We start from the raw sequence: 16,444 nt of genomic DNA, 5'->3' as shown, positions 1-16,444 counted from the left end.
CTCCCATGCTACAGAACTCCCGTAAAGTGTTTGCTACCCTCAGGATGCAGAACTACTGTAAACTGCCTCTCACGACTTCCAATGTACAAAAATCCTGTAAGCTGCTTCTTTTTTACTCAGACTGCTGAAAACCCGCATAGTGCGTAAGACTACTCCCATGCTACAGAAATCCCGTAAAGTGTTTCCGACACTGGATGCAGAACTCCTGCAAACTGCCTCTCACTACTTCCAATGCACAGAAATCCTGTAAGCTGCTTCTCTTTTACTCAGACTACTGAAAACCCGCATAGTGCGTAAGACTACTGCCATGCTACAGAACTCCCGTAAAGTGTTTCCTACACTCAGAATGCAGAACTACTGTAAACTGCCTCTCACTACTTCCAATGTACAGAAATCCTGTAAGCTGCTTCTCTTTTACTCAGACTACTGAAAACCCGCATAGTGCGTAAGACTACTCCCATGCTACAGAACTCCCGTAAAGTGTTTGCTACCCTCAGGATGCAGGACTCCTGTAAACTGCCCCTTTCTACTTCCAATGTACAGAAATCCTGTAAGCTGCTTCTCTTTTACTCAGACTACTGAAAACCCGCATAGTGCGTAAGACTACTCCCATGCTACAGAACTCCTGTAAAGTTTTTTCTACACTCAGGAAGCAGAACACCTGTAAACTGCCTCTAACTACTTCCAATGTACAGAAATCCTGTAAGCTGCTTCTCTTTTACTCAGACTACTGAAAACCCGCATACTGCGTAAGACTACTCCCATGGTACAGAACTCCCAAAAAGTGTTTCCTACACTCAGGATGCAGAACTCCTGTAAACTACCTCTCACTAGTTCCAATGTGGAGAAATCCTGTAAGCTGCTTCTCTTTTACTCAGACTACTGAAAACCCGCATAGTGCGTAAGACTACTCCCATGCTACAGAACTCCCGTAAAGTGTTTGCTACCCTCAGGATGCAGGACTCCTGTAAACTGCCTCTCACGACTTCCAATGTACAAAAATCCTGTAAGCTGCTTCTTTTTTACTCAGACTGCTGAAAACCCGCATAGTGCGTAAGACTACTCCCATGCTACAGAAATCCCGTAAAGTGTTTCCTACACTGGATGCAGAACTCCTGCAAACTGCCTCTCACTACTTCCAATGCACAGAAATCCTGTAAGCTGCTTCTCTTTTACTCAGACTACTGAAAACCCGCATAGTGCGTAAGACTACTCCCATGCTACAGAACTCCCGTAAAGTGTTTCCTACACTCAGAATGCAGAACTCCTGTAAACTGCCTCTCACTACTTCCAATGTACAGAAATCCTGTAAGCTGCTTCTCTTTTACTCAGACTACTGAAAACCCGCATACTGCGTAAGACTACTCCCATGCTACAGAACTCCCGTAAAGTGTTTCCTACACTGGATGCAGAACTCCTGTAAACTGCCTCTCACTACTTCCAATGTACAGAAATCCTGTAAGCTGCTTCTCTTTTACTCAGACTACTGAAAACCCGCATAGTGCGTAAGACTACTCCCATGCTACAGAACTCCCGTAAAGTGTTTCCTACACTGGATGCAGAACTCCTGTAAACTGCCTCTCACTACTTCCAATGTACAGAAATCCTGTAAGCTGCTTCTCTTTTACTCAGACTACTGAAAACCCGCATACTGCGTAAGACTACTCCCATGCTACAGACCTCCCGTAAAGTGTTTCCTACCCTCAGGATGCAGGACTCCTTTAAACTGCCTCTCCCCACTTCCAGTGTACAGAAATCCTGTAAGCTGCTTCCCTTTTACTCAGACTACTAAAAACCCGCATAAAGAATAAGAATTCTCCCATGCTACAGAACTCCCGAAAATGGTTTCCTACAATCAGGATGCAGAACTCCTGTAAACTGCCTCTCACTACTTCCAATGTACAGAAATCCTGTAAGCTGCTTCTCTTTTACTCAGAGAAGTGAAAACCCGCATAGTGCGTAAGACTACTCCCATGCTACAGAACTCCCGTAAAGTGTTTCCTACCCTGGATGCAGAAATCCTGTAAACTGCCTCTCACTACTTCCAATGTACAGAAATCCTGTAAGCTGCTTCTCTTTTACTCAGACTACTGAAAATCCGCATAGTGCGTAAGACTACTCCCATGCTACAGAACTCCTGTAAAGTGATTTCTACACTCAGGATGCAGAACTCCTGTAAACTGCCTCTCACTACTTCCAATGTACAGAAGTCCTGTAAGCTGCTTCTCTTTTACTCAGACTACTGAAAACCCGCATATTGCATAAGACTACTCCCATGCTACAGAACTCCTGTAAAGTGTTTTCTACACTCAGGATGCAGAACACCTGTAAACTGCCTCTCACTACTTCCAATGTACAGAAATCATGTAAGCTGCTTCTCTTTTACTCAGACTACTGAAAACCCGCATAAAGAATAAGAATTCTCCCATGCTACAGAACTCCCGAAAAGTGTTTCCTACCCTCAGGATGCAGGACTCCTTTAAACTGCCTCTCCCCACTTCCAGTGTACAGAAATCCTGTAAGCTGCTTCTCTTTTACTCAGACTACTAAAAACCCGCATAAAGAATAAGAATTCTCCCATGCTACAGAACTCCCGAAAAGTGTTTCCTACACTCAGGATGCAGAACTCCTGTAAACTGCCTCTAACTACTTCCAATGTACAGAAATCCTGTAAGCTGCTTCTCTTTTACTCAGACTACTGAAAACCCGCATACTGCGTAAGACTACTCCCATGGTACAGAACTCCCATAAAGTGTTTCCTACACTCAGGATGCGAACTCCTGTAAACTACCTCTCACTAGTTCCAATGTGGAGAAATCCTGTAAGCTGCTTCTCTTTTACTCAGACTACTGAAAACCCGCATAGTGCGTAAGACTACTCCCATGCTACAGAACTCCCGTAAAGTGTTTGCTACCCTCAGGATGCAGAACTACTGTAAACTGCCTCTCACGACTTCCAATGTACAAAAATCCTGTAAGCTGCTTCTTTTTTACTCAGACTGCTGAAAACCCGCATAGTGCGTAAGACTACTCCCATGCTACAGAAATCCCGTAAAGTGTTTCCTACACTGGATGCAGAACTCCTGCAAACTGCCTCTCACTACTTCCAATGCACAGAAATCCTGTAAGCTGCTTCTCTTTTACTCAGACTACTGAAAACCCGCATAGTGCGTAAGACTACTGCCATGCTACAGAACTCCCGTAAAGTGTTTCCTACACTCAGAATGCAGAACTACTGTAAACTGCCTCTCACTACTTCCAATGTACAGAAATCCTGTAAGCTGCTTCTCTTTTACTCAGACTTCTGAAAACCCGCATAGTGCGTAAGACTACTCCCATGCTACAGAACTCCCGTAAAGTGTTTCCTACACTGGATGCAGAACTCCTGTAAACTGCCTCTCACTACTTCCAATGTACAGAAATCCTGTAAGCTGCTTCTCTTTTACTCAGACTACTGAAAACCCGCATAGTGCATAAGACTACTCCCATGCTACAGACCTCCCGTAAAGTGTTTCCTACACTCAGGATGCAGGACTCCTTTAAACTGCCTCTCCCCACTTCCAGTGTTGAGAAATCCTGTAAGCTGCTTCTCTTTTACTCAGACTACTGAAAACCCGCATAAATAATAAGAATTCTCCCATGCTACAGAAATCCCGTAAAGTGTTTCCTACACTGGATACAGAACTCATGTAAACTGCCTCTCACTACTTCCAATGTACAGAAATCCTGTAAGCTGCTTCTCTTTTTTCAGACTACTGAAAACCCGCATTGTGTGTAAGACTACTCCCATGCTACAGAACTCCCGTAAAGTGTTTCCTACACTCAGGATGCAGAACTCCTGTAAACTGCCTCTCACTACTTCCAATGTACAGAAATCCTGTAAGCTGCTTCTCTTTTACTCAGACTACTGAAAACCCGCATAGTGCGTAAGACTACTCCCATGCTACAGAACTCCCGTAAAGTGTTTGCTACCCTCAGGATGCAGGACTCCTGTAAACTGCCCCTTTCTACTTCCAATGTACAGAAATCCTGTAAGCTGCTTCTCTTTTACTCAGACTACTGAAAACCCGCATAGTGCGTAAGACTACTCCCATGCTACAGAACTCCTGTAAAGTGTTTTCTACACTCAGGAAGCAGAACACCTGTAAACTGCCTCTAACTACTTCCAATGTACAGAAATCCTGTAAGCTGCTTCTCTTTTACTCAGACTACTGAAAACCCGCATACTGCGTAAGACTACTCCCATGGTACAGAACTCCCATAAAGTGTTTCCTACACTCAGGATGCAGAACTCCTGTAAACTACCTCTCACTAGTTCCAATGTGGAGAAATCCTGTAAGCTGCTTCTCTTTTACTCAGACTACTGAAAACCCGCATAGTGCGTAAGACTACTCCCATGCTACAGAACTCCCGTAAACTGTTTGCTACACTGGATGCAGAACTCCTGTAAACTACCTCTCACTAGTTCCAATGTAAAGAAATCCTGTAAGCTGCTTCTCTTTTACTCAGACTACTGAAAACCCGCATAGTGCGTAAGACTACTCCCATGCTACAGAACTCCCGTAAAGTGTTTCCTACCCTCAGGCTGCAGAACTCCTTTAAACTGCCTCTTACTACTTCCAATGTACAAAAATCCTGTAACCTGCTTCTGTTTTAATCAGACTACTGAAAACCCGCATAGTGCTTAAGACTAGTCCCATGCTACAGAAATCCCATAAAGTGTTTCCTACACTGGATACAGAACTCCTGTAAACTGCCTCTCACTACTTCCAATGTGCAGAAATCTTGTAAGCTGCTTCTCTTTTTTCAGACTACTGAAAACCCGCATAAAGAATAAGAATTCTCCCATGCTACAGAACTCCCGAAAAGTGTTTCCTACCCTCAGGATGCAGGACTCCTTTAAACTGCCTCTCCCCACTTCCAGTGTACAGAAATCCTGTAAGCTGCTTCTCTTTTACTCAGACTACTAAAAACCCGCATAAAGAATAAGAATTCTCCCATGCTACAGGACTCCCGAAAAGTGTTTCCTACACTCAGGATGCAGAACTCCTGTAAACTGCCTCTCCCCACTTCCAGTGTACAGAAATCCTGTAAGCTGCTTCTCTTTTACTCAGACTACTAAAAACCCCCATAAAGAATAAGAATTCTCCCATGCTACAGAACTCCTGTAAATTGTTTTCTACACTCAGGATGCAGAACACCTGTAAACTGCCTCTCACTACTTCCAATGTACAGAAATCATGTAAGCTGCTTCTCTTTTACTCAGACTACTGAAAACCCGCATAAAGAATTAGAATTCTCCCATGCTACAGAACTCCCGAAAAGTGTTTCCTACCCTCAGGATGCAGGACTCCTTTAAACTGCCTCTCCCCACTTCCAGTGTACAGAAATCCTGTAAGCTGCTTCTCTTTTACTCAGACTACTAAAAACCCGCATAAAGAATAAGAATTCTCCCATGCTACAGAACTCCCGAAAAGTGTTTCCTACACTCAGGATGCAGAACTCCTGTAAACTGCCTCTAACTACTTCCAATGTACAGAAATCCTGTAAGCTGCTTCTCTTTTACTCAGACTACTGAAAACCCGCATACTGCGTAAGACTACTCCCATGGTACAGAACTCCCATAAAGTGTTTCCTACACTCAGGATGCAGAACTCCTGTAAACTACCTCTCACTAGTTCCAATGTGGAGAAATCCTGTAAGCTGCTTCTCTTTTACTCAGACTACTGAAAACCCGCATAGTGCGTAAGACTACTCCCATGCTACAGAACTCCCGTAAAGTGTTTGCTACCCTCAGGATGCAGGACTCCTGTAAACTGCCTCTCACGACTTCCAATGTACAAAAATCCTGTAAGCTGCTTCTTTTTTACTCAGACTGCTGAAAACCCGCATAGTGCGTAAGACTACTCCCATGCTACAGAAATCCCGTAAAGTGTTTCCTACACTGGATGCAGAACTCCTGCAAACTGCCTCTCACTACTTCCAATGCACAGAAATCCTGTAAGCTGCTTCTCTTTTACTCAGACTACTGAAAACCCGCATAGTGCGTAAGACTACTGCGATGCTACAGAACTCCCGTAAAGTGTTTCCTACACTCAGAATGCAGAACTACTGTAAACTGCCTCTCACTACTTCCAATGTACAGAAATCCTGTAAGCTGCTTCTCTTTTACTCAGACTACTGAAAACCCGCATAGTGCGTAAGACTACTCCCATGCTACAGAACTCCCGTAAAGTGTTTCCTACACTGGATGCAGAACTCCTGTAAACTGCCTCTCACTACTTCCAATGTACAGAAATCCTGTAAGCTGCTTCTCTTTTACTCAGACTACTGAAAACCCGCATAGTGCGTAAGACTACTCCCATGCTACAGAACTCCCGTAAAGTGTTTCCTACACTGGATGCAGAACTCCTGTAAACTGCCTCTCACTACTTCCAATGTACAGAAATCCTGTAAGCTGCTTCTCTTTTACTCAGACTACTGAAAACCCGCATAGTGCATAAGACTACTCCCATGCTACAGACCTCCCGTAAAGTGTTTCCTACACTCAGGATGCAGGACTCCTTTAAACTGCCTCTCCCCACTTCCAGTGTTGAGAAATCCTGTAAGCTGCTTCTCTTTTACTCAGACTACTGAAAACCCGCATAAATAATAAGAATTCTCCCATGCTACAGAAATCCCGTAAAGTGTTTCCTACACTGGATACAGAACTCATGTAAACTGCCTCTCACTACTTCCAATGTACAGAAATCCTGTAAGCTGCTTCTCTTTTTTCAGTCTACTGAAAACCCGCATTGTGTGTAAGACTACTCCCATGCTACAGAACTCCCGTAAAGTGTTTCCTACACTCAGGATGCAGAACTCCTGTAAACTGCCTCTCACTACTTCCAATGTACAGAAATCCTGTAAGCTGCTTCTCTTTTACTCAGACTACTGAAAACCCGCATAGTGCGTAAGACTACTCCCATGCTACAGAACTCCCGTAAAGTGTTTGCTACCCTCAGGATGCAGGACTCCTGTAAACTGCCCCTTTCTACTTCCAATGTACAGAAATCCTGTAAGCTGCTTCTCTTTTACTCAGACTACTGAAAACCCACATAGTGCGTAAGACTACTCCCATGCTACAGAACTCCTGTAAAGTGTTTTCTACACTCAGGAAGCAGAACACCTGTAAACTGCCTCTAACTACTTCCAATGTACAGAAATCCTGTAAGCTGCTTCTCTTTTACTCAGACTACTGAAAACCCGCATACTGCGTAAGACTACTCCCATGGTACAGAACTCCCATAAAGTGTTTCCTACACTCAGGATGCAGAACTCCTGTAAACTACCTCTCACTAGTTCTAATGTGGAGAAATCCTGTAAGCTGCTTCTCTTTTACTCAGACTACTGAAAACCCGCATAGTGCGTAAGACTACTCCCATGCTACAGAACTCCCGTAAAGTGTTTGCTACCCTCAGGATGCAGGACTCCTGTAAACTGCCTCTCACGACTTCCAATGTACAAAAATCCTGTAAGCTGCTTCTTTTTTACTCAGACTGCTGAAAACCCGCATAGTGCGTAAGACTACTCCCATGCTACAGAAATCCCGTAAAGTGTTTCCTACACTGGATGCAGAACTCCTGCAAACTGCCTCTCACTACTTCCAATGCACAGAAATCCTGTAAGCTGCTTCTCTTTTACTCAGACTACTGAAAACCCGCATAGTGCGTAAGACTACTCCCATGCTACAGAACTCCCGTAAAGTGTTTCCTACACTCAGAATGCAGAACTCCTGTAAACTGCCTCTCACTACTTCCAATGTACAGAAATCCTGTAAGCTGCTTCTCTTTTACTCAGACTACTGAAAACCCGCATAGTGCGTAAGACTACTCCCATGCTACAGAACTCCCATAAAGTGTTTCCTACACTGGATGCAGAACTCCTGTAAACTGCCTCTCACTACTTCCAATGTACAGAAATCCTGTAAGCTGCTTCTCTTTTACTCAGACTACTGAAAACCCGCATAGTGCATAAGACTACTCCCATGCTACAGACCTCCCGTAAAGTGTTTCCTACCCTCAGGATGCAGGACTCCTTTAAACTGCCTCTCCCCACTTCCAGTGTACAGAAATCCTGTAAGCTGCTTCTCTTTTACTCAGACTACTAAAAACCCGCATAAAGAATAAGAATTCTCCCATGCTACAGAACTCCCGAAAAGTGTTTCCTACACTCAGGATGCAGAACTCCTGTAAACTGCCTCTCACTACTTCCAATGTACAGAAATCCTGTAAGCTGCTTCTCTTTTACTCAGAGAAGTGAAAACCCGCATAGTGCGTAAGACTACTCCCATGCTACAGAACTCCCGTAAAGTGTTTCCTACCCTGGATGCAGAAATCCTGTAAACTGCCTCTCACTACTTCCAATGTACAGAAATCCTGTAAGCTGCTTCTCTTTTACTCAGACTACTGAAAATCCGCATAGTGCGTAAGACTACTCCCATGCTACAGAACTCCTGTAAAGTGATTTCTACACTCAGGATGCAGAACTCCTGTAAACTGCCTCTCACTACTTCCAATGTACAGAAGTCCTGTAAGCGGCTTCTCTTTTACTCAGACTACTGAAAACCCGCATAGTGCGTAAGACTACTCCCATGCTACAGAACTCCTGTAAAGTGTTTTCTACACTCAGGATGCAGAACACCTGTAAACTGCCTCTCACTACTTCCAATGTACAGAAATCATGTAAGCTGCTTCTCTTTTACTCAGACTACTGAAAACCCGCATAGTGCGTAAGACTACTCCCATGCTACAGAACTCCTGTAAAGTGTTTCCTACCCTCAGGCTGCAGAACTCCTTTAAACTGCCTCTTACTACTTCCAATGTACAAAAATCCTGTAACCTGCTTCTGTTTTAATCAGACTACTGAAAACCCGCATAGTGCTTAAGACTAATCCCATGCTACAGAAATCCCGTAAAGTGTTTCCTACACTGGATACAGAACTCATGTAAACTGCCTCTCACTACTTCCAATGTACAGAAATCCTGTAAGCTGCTTCTCTTTTACTCAGACTACTGAAAACCCGCATAGTGCGTAAGACTACTCCCATGCTACAGAACTCCCGTAAAGTGTTTCCTACACTGGATGCAGAACTCCTGTAAACTGCCTCTCACTACTTCCAATGTACAGAAATCCTGTAAGCTGCTTCTCTTTTACTCAGACTACTGAAAACCCGCATAGTGCGTAAGACTACTCCCATGCTACAGAACTCCCGTAAAGTGTTTCCTACACTGGATGCAGAACTCCTGTAAACTGCCTCTCACTACTTCCAATGTACAGAAATCCTGTAAGCTGCTTCTCTTTTACTCAGACTACTGAAAACCCGCATAGTGCATAAGACTACTCCCATGCTACAGACCTCCCGTAAAGTGTTTCCTACACTCAGGATGCAGGACTCCTTTAAACTGCCTCTCCCCACTTCCAGTGTTGAGAAATCCTGTAAGCTGCTTCTCTTTTACTCAGACTACTGAAAACCCGCATAAATAATAAGAATTCTCCCATGCTACAGAAATCCCGTAAAGTGTTTCCTACACTGGATACAGAACTCATGTAAACTGCCTCTCACTACTTCCAATGTACAGAAATCCTGTAAGCTGCTTCTCTTTTTTCAGTCTACTGAAAACCCGCATTGTGTGTAAGACTACTCCCATGCTACAGAACTCCCGTAAAGTGTTTCCTACACTCAGGATGCAGAACTCCTGTAAACTGCCTCTCACTACTTCCAATGTACAGAAATCCTGTAAGCTGCTTCTCTTTTACTCAGACTACTGAAAACCCGCATAGTGCGTAAGACTACTCCCATGCTACAGAACTCCCGTAAAGTGTTTGCTACCCTCAGGATGCAGGACTCCTGTAAACTGCCCCTTTCTACTTCCAATGTACAGAAATCCTGTAAGCTGCTTCTCTTTTACTCAGACTACTGAAAACCCACATAGTGCGTAAGACTACTCCCATGCTACAGAACTCCTGTAAAGTGTTTTCTACACTCAGGAAGCAGAACACCTGTAAACTGCCTCTAACTACTTCCAATGTACAGAAATCCTGTAAGCTGCTTCTCTTTTACTCAGACTACTGAAAACCCGCATACTGCGTAAGACTACTCCCATGGTACAGAACTCCCATAAAGTGTTTCCTACACTCAGGATGCAGAACTCCTGTAAACTACCTCTCACTAGTTCCAATGTGGAGAAATCCTGTAAGCTGCTTCTCTTTTACTCAGACTACTGAAAACCCGCATAGTGCGTAAGACTACTCCCATGCTACAGAACTCCCGTAAAGTGTTTGCTACCCTCAGGATGCAGGACTCCTGTAAACTGCCTCTCACGACTTCCAATGTACAAAAATCCTGTAAGCTGCTTCTTTTTTACTCAGACTGCTGAAAACCCGCATAGTGCGTAAGACTACTCCCATGCTACAGAAATCCCGTAAAGTGTTTCCTACACTGGATGCAGAACTCCTGCAAACTGCCTCTCACTACTTCCAATGCACAGAAATCCTGTAAGCTGCTTCTCTTTTACTCAGACTACTGAAAACCCGCATAGTGCGTAAGACTACTCCCATGCTACAGAACTCCCGTAAAGTGTTTCCTACACTCAGAATGCAGAACTCCTGTAAACTGCCTCTCACTACTTCCAATGTACAGAAATCCTGTAAGCTGCTTCTCTTTTACTCAGACTACTGAAAACCCGCATAGTGCGTAAGACTACTCCCATGCTACAGAACTCCCATAAAGTGTTTCCTACACTGGATGCAGAACTCCTGTAAACTGCCTCTCACTACTTCCAATGTACAGAAATCCTGTAAGCTGCTTCTCTTTTACTCAGACTACTGAAAACCCGCATAGTGCATAAGACTACTCCCATGCTACAGAACTCCCATAAAGTGTTTCCTACACTGGATACAGAACTCCTGTAAACTGCCTCTCACTACTTCCAATGTACAGAAATCCTGTAAGCTGCTTCTCTTTTACTCAGACTACTGAAAATCCGCATAGTGCGTAAGACTACTCCCATGCTACAGAACTCCTGTAAAGTGATTTCTACACTCAGGATGCAGAACTCCTGTAAACTGCCTCTCACTACTTCCAATGTACAGAAGTCCTGTAAGCGGCTTCTCTTTTACTCAGACTACTGAAAACCCGCATAGTGCGTAAGACTACTCCCATGCTACAGAACTCCTGTAAAGTGTTTTCTACACTCAGGATGCAGAACACCTGTAAACTGCCTCTCACTACTTCCAATGTACAGAAATCATGTAAGCTGCTTCTCTTTTACTCAGACTACTGAAAACCCGCATAGTGCGTAAGACTACTCCCATGCTACAGAACTCCCGTAAAGTGTTTCCTACACTCAGGCTGCAGAACTCCTTTAAACTGCCTCTTACTACTTCCAATGTACAAAAATCCTGTAACCTGCTTCTGTTTTAATCAGACTACTGAAAACCCGCATAGTGCTTAAGACTAATCCCATGCTACAGAAATCCCGTAAAGTGTTTCCTACACTGGATACAGAACTCATGTAAACTGCCTCTCACTACTTCCAATGTACAGAAATCCTGTAAGCTGCTTCTCTTTTTTCAGTCTACTGAAAACCCGCATTGTGTGTAAGACTACTCCCATGCTACAGAACTCCCGTAAAGTGTTTCCTACACTCAGGATGCAGAACTCCTGTAAACTGCCTCTCACTACTTCCAATGTACAGAAATCCTGTAAGCTGCTTCTCTTTTACTCAGACTACTGAAAACCCGCATAGTGCGTAAGACTACTCCCATGCTACAGAACTCCCGTAAAGTGTTTCCTACCCTCAGGATGCAGGACTCTTGTAACTGCCTCTCACTATTTCCAATGTACAGAAATCCTGTAAGCTGCTTCTCTTTTACTCAGACTACTGAAAACCCGCATAGTGCGTAAGACTACTCCCATGGTACTGAACTCCCGTAAAGTGTTTCCTACACTGGATGCAGAACTCCTGTAAACTGCCTCTCACTACTTCCAATATACAGAAATCCTGTAAGCTGCTTCTCTTTTACTCAGATTACTGAAAACCCGCATAATGCGTACGACTACTACCATGCTACAGAACTCCCGTAAAGTGTTTCCTACACTCAGGATGCAGAACTCCTGTAAACTGCCTCTCACTACTTCCAATGTACAGAAATCCTGTAAGCTGCTTCTCTTTTACTCAGACTACTGAAAACCCGCATAGTGCATAAGACTACTCCCCTGCTACAGACCTCCCGTAAAGTGTTTCCTACCCTCAGGATGCAGGACTCCTTTAAACTGCCTCTCCCCACTTCCAGTGTACAGAAATCCTGTAAGCTGCTTCTCTTTTACTCAGACTACTGATAACCCGCATAAAGAATAAGAATTCTCCCATGCTACAGAACTCCCGAAAAGTGTTTCCTACACTCAGGATGCAGAACTCCTGTAAACTGCCTCTCACTACTTCCAAGGTACAGAAATCCTGTAAGCTGCTTCTCTTTTACTCAAAGAAGTGAAAACCCGCATAGTGCGTAAGACTACTCCCATGCTACAGAACTCCCATAAAGTGTTTCCTAACCTCAGGATGCAGAACTCCTGTAAACTGCCTCTTAGTACTTCCAATGTACAGAAATCCTGTAAGCTGCTTCTCTTTTACTCAGACTACTGAAAACCCGCATAGTGCGTAAGTCTACTCCCATGCTACAGATCTCCTGTAAAGTGATTTCTACACTCAGGATGCAGAACTCCTGTAAACTGCCTCTCACTACTTCCAATGTACAGAAATCACGTAAGCTGCTTCTCTTTTACTCAGACTACTGAAAACCCGCATAGTGCGTAAGACTACTCCCATGCTACAGAACTCCCGTAAACTGTTTGCTACACTGGATGCAGAACTCCTGTAAACTACCTCTCACTAGTTCCAATGTAAAGAAATCCTGTAAGCTGCTTCTCTTTTACTCAGACTACTGAAAACCCGCATAGTGCGTAAGACTACTCCCATGCTACAGAACTCCCGTAAAGTGTTTCCTACCCTCAGGCTGCAGAACTCCTTTAAACTGCCTCTTACTACTTCCAATGTACAAAAATCCTGTAACCTGCTTCTGTTTTAATCAGACTACTGAAAACCCGCATAGTGCTTAAGACTAGTCCCATGCTACAGAAATCCCATAAAGTGTTTCCTACACTGGATACAGAACTCCTGTAAACTGCCTCTCACTACTTCCAATGTGCAGAAATCTTGTAAGCTGCTTCTCTTTTTTCAGACTACTGAAAACCCGCATTGTGTGTAAGACTACTCCCATGCTACAGAACTACCGTAAAGTGTTTCCTACACTGGATGCAGAACTGCTGTAAACTGCCTCTCACTACTTCCAATGTGCAGAAGTCCTGTAAGCTGCTTCTCTTTTACTCAGACTACTGAAAACCCGCATAGTGCGTAAGACTACTCCCATGCTACAGAACTCCCGTAAAGTGTTTCCTACACTCAGGATGCAGAACTCCTGTAAACTGCCTCTCACTACTTCCAATGTACAGAAATCCTGTAAGCTGCTTCTCTTTTACTCAGACTACTGAAAACCCGCATAGTGTGTAAGACTACTCCCATGCTACAGAATTCCCGTAAAGCGTTTTCTACCCTCAGGATGCAGGACTCCTGTAACTGCCTCTCACTACTTCCAATGTACAGAAATCCTGTAAGCTGCTTCTCTTTTACTCAGACTACTGAAAACCCGCATAGTGCGTAAGACTACTACCATGCTACTGAACTCCCGTAAAGTGTTTCCTACTCTTAGGATGCAGAACTCCTGTAAACTGCCTCTCACTACTTCCAATGTACAGAAATCCTGTAAGCTGCTTCTCTTTTTTCAGACTACTGAAAACCCGCATTGTGTGTAAGACTACTCCCATGCTACAGACCTCCCGTAAAGTGTTTCCTACCCTCAGGATGCAGGACTCCTTTAAACTGCCTCTCCCCACTTCCAGTGTACAGAAATCCTGTAAGCTGCTTCTCTTTTACTCAGACTACTGAAAACCGACACAGTGTGTAAGACTACTCCCATGCTCAGAACTCCCGTAAAGTGTTTCCTACACTCAGGATGCAGAACTCCTGTAAACTGCCTCTCACCACTTCCAATGTACAGAAATCCTGTAAGCTCCTTACTTTTACTCAGACTACTGAAAACCCGCATAGTGCGTAAGACTACTCCCATGCTACAGAACTCCCGTAAAGTGTTGCCTACTTTAAGGATGCAGAACTCCATTAAACTGCCTTTCACTACTTCCAATGTACAGAAATCCTGTAAGCTGCTTCTCTTTTACTCAGACTACTGAAAACCCGCATAGTGCGTAAGACTACTCCCATGCTACAGAACTCCCGTAAAGTGTTTCCTACTTTAAGGATGCAGGACTCCTTTAAACTGCCTCTCACTACTTCCAATGTACAGAAATCCTGAAAGCTGCTTCTCTTTTACACAGACTACTGAAAACCCGCATAGTGCGTAAGACTACTCCCATGCTACAGAACTCCCGTAAAGTGTTTCCTACACTCAGGATGCAGAACTCTTGTAAACTGCCTCTCACTACATCCAATGTACAGAAATCCTGTAAGCTGCTTCTCTTTTACTCAGAGTGCTGAAAACCCGCATAGTGCTTAAGACTACTCCTATGCAAGAGAACTCCCGTAAAGTGTTTTCTACCCTCAGTATGCAGGACTCCTTTAAACTGCCTCTCCCTACTTCCAATGTACAGAAATCCTGTAAGCTTCTTCTCTTTTACCCAGACTACTGAAAACCCGCATAGTGCGTAAGACTACTCCCATGCTACAGAACTCCCGTAAAGTGTTTCCTACACTGAGGATGCAGAACTCCTGCAAACTGCCTCTCACTACTACCAATGTACAGAAATCCTGTAAGCTGCTTCTCTTTTACTCAGACTACTGAAAACCCGCATAGTGCGTAAGACTACTGCCATGCTACAGAACTCCCGTAAAGTGTTTCCTACACTCAGAATGCAGAACTCCTGTAAACTGCCTCTCACTACTTCCAATGTACAGAAATCCTGTAAGCTGCTTCTCTTTTACTCAGACTACTGAAAACCCGCATAGTGCGTAAGACTACTCCCATGCTACAGAACTCCCGTAAAGTGTTTCCTACACTGGATGCAGAACTCCTTTAAAGTGCCTCTCACTACTTCCAATGTACAGAAATCCTGTAAGCTGCTTCTCTTTTACTCAGACTACTGAAAACCCGCATAGTGCGTAAGACTACTCCCATGCTACAGAACTCCCGTAAAGTGTTTCCTACACTGGATGCAGAACTCCTGTAAACTGCCTCTCACTACTTCCAATGTACAGAAATCCTGTAAGCTGCTTCTCTTTTACTCAGACTACTGAAAACCCGCATAGTGCATAAGACTACTCCCATGCTACAGACCTCCCGTAAAGTGTTTCCTACCCTCAGGATGCAGGACTCCTTTAAACTGCCTCTCCCCACTTCCAGTGTACAGAAATCCTGTAAGCTGCTTCTCTTTTACTCAGACTACTGAAAACCCGCATAGTGTGAAAGACTACTCCCATGCTACAGAATTCCCGTAAAGCGTTCCCTACCCTCAGGATGCAGGACTCCTGTAACTGCCTCTCACTACTTCCAATGTACAGAAATCCTGTAAGCTGCTTCTATTTTACTCAGACTACTGAAAACCCGCATTGTTGCGTAAGACTACCCCCATGCTACAGAACTCCCGTAAAGTGTTTCCTACACTCAGAATGCAGAACTCCTGTAAACTGCCTCTCACTACTTCCAATGTAGAGAAATCCTGTAAGCTGCTTCTCTTTTTTCAGACTACTGAAAACCCGCATTGTGTGTAAGACTACTCCCATGCTACAGACCTCCCGTAAAGTGTTTCCTACCCTCAGGATGCAGGACTCCTTTAAACTGCCTCTCCCCACTTCCAGTGTACAGAAATCCTGTAAGCTGCTTCTCTTTTACTCAGACTACTGAAAACCGACACAGTGTGTAAGACTACTCCCATTCTCAGAACTCCCGTAAAGTGTTTCCTACACTCAGGATGCAGAACTCCTGTAAACTGCCTCTCACTACTTCCAATGTACAGAAATCCTGTAAGCTCCTTACTTTTACTCAGACTACTGAAAACCCGCATAGTGCGTAAGACTACTCCCATGCTACAGAACTCCCGTAAAGTGTTTCCTACTTTAAGGATGCAGAACTCCATTAAACTGCCTTTCACTACTTCCAATGTACAGAAATCCTGTAAGCTGCTTCTCTTTTACTCAGACTACTGAAAACCCGCATAGTGCGTAAGACTATTCCCATGCTACAGAACTCCCGTAAAGTGTTTCCTACTTTAAGGATGCAGGACTCCTTTAAACTGCCTCTCACTACTTCCAATGTACAGAAATCCTGAAAGCTGC

The sequence above is a fragment of the Oryctolagus cuniculus genome, chromosome 21, assembly GCF_051225735.1.
Source record: "Oryctolagus cuniculus isolate XC-2025 breed Fujian yellow rabbit chromosome 21, ASM5122573v1, whole genome shotgun sequence".
NCBI classification, from domain to species: domain Eukaryota; kingdom Metazoa; phylum Chordata; class Mammalia; order Lagomorpha; family Leporidae; genus Oryctolagus; species Oryctolagus cuniculus.
This window is presented reverse-complemented; position numbering follows the sequence as displayed.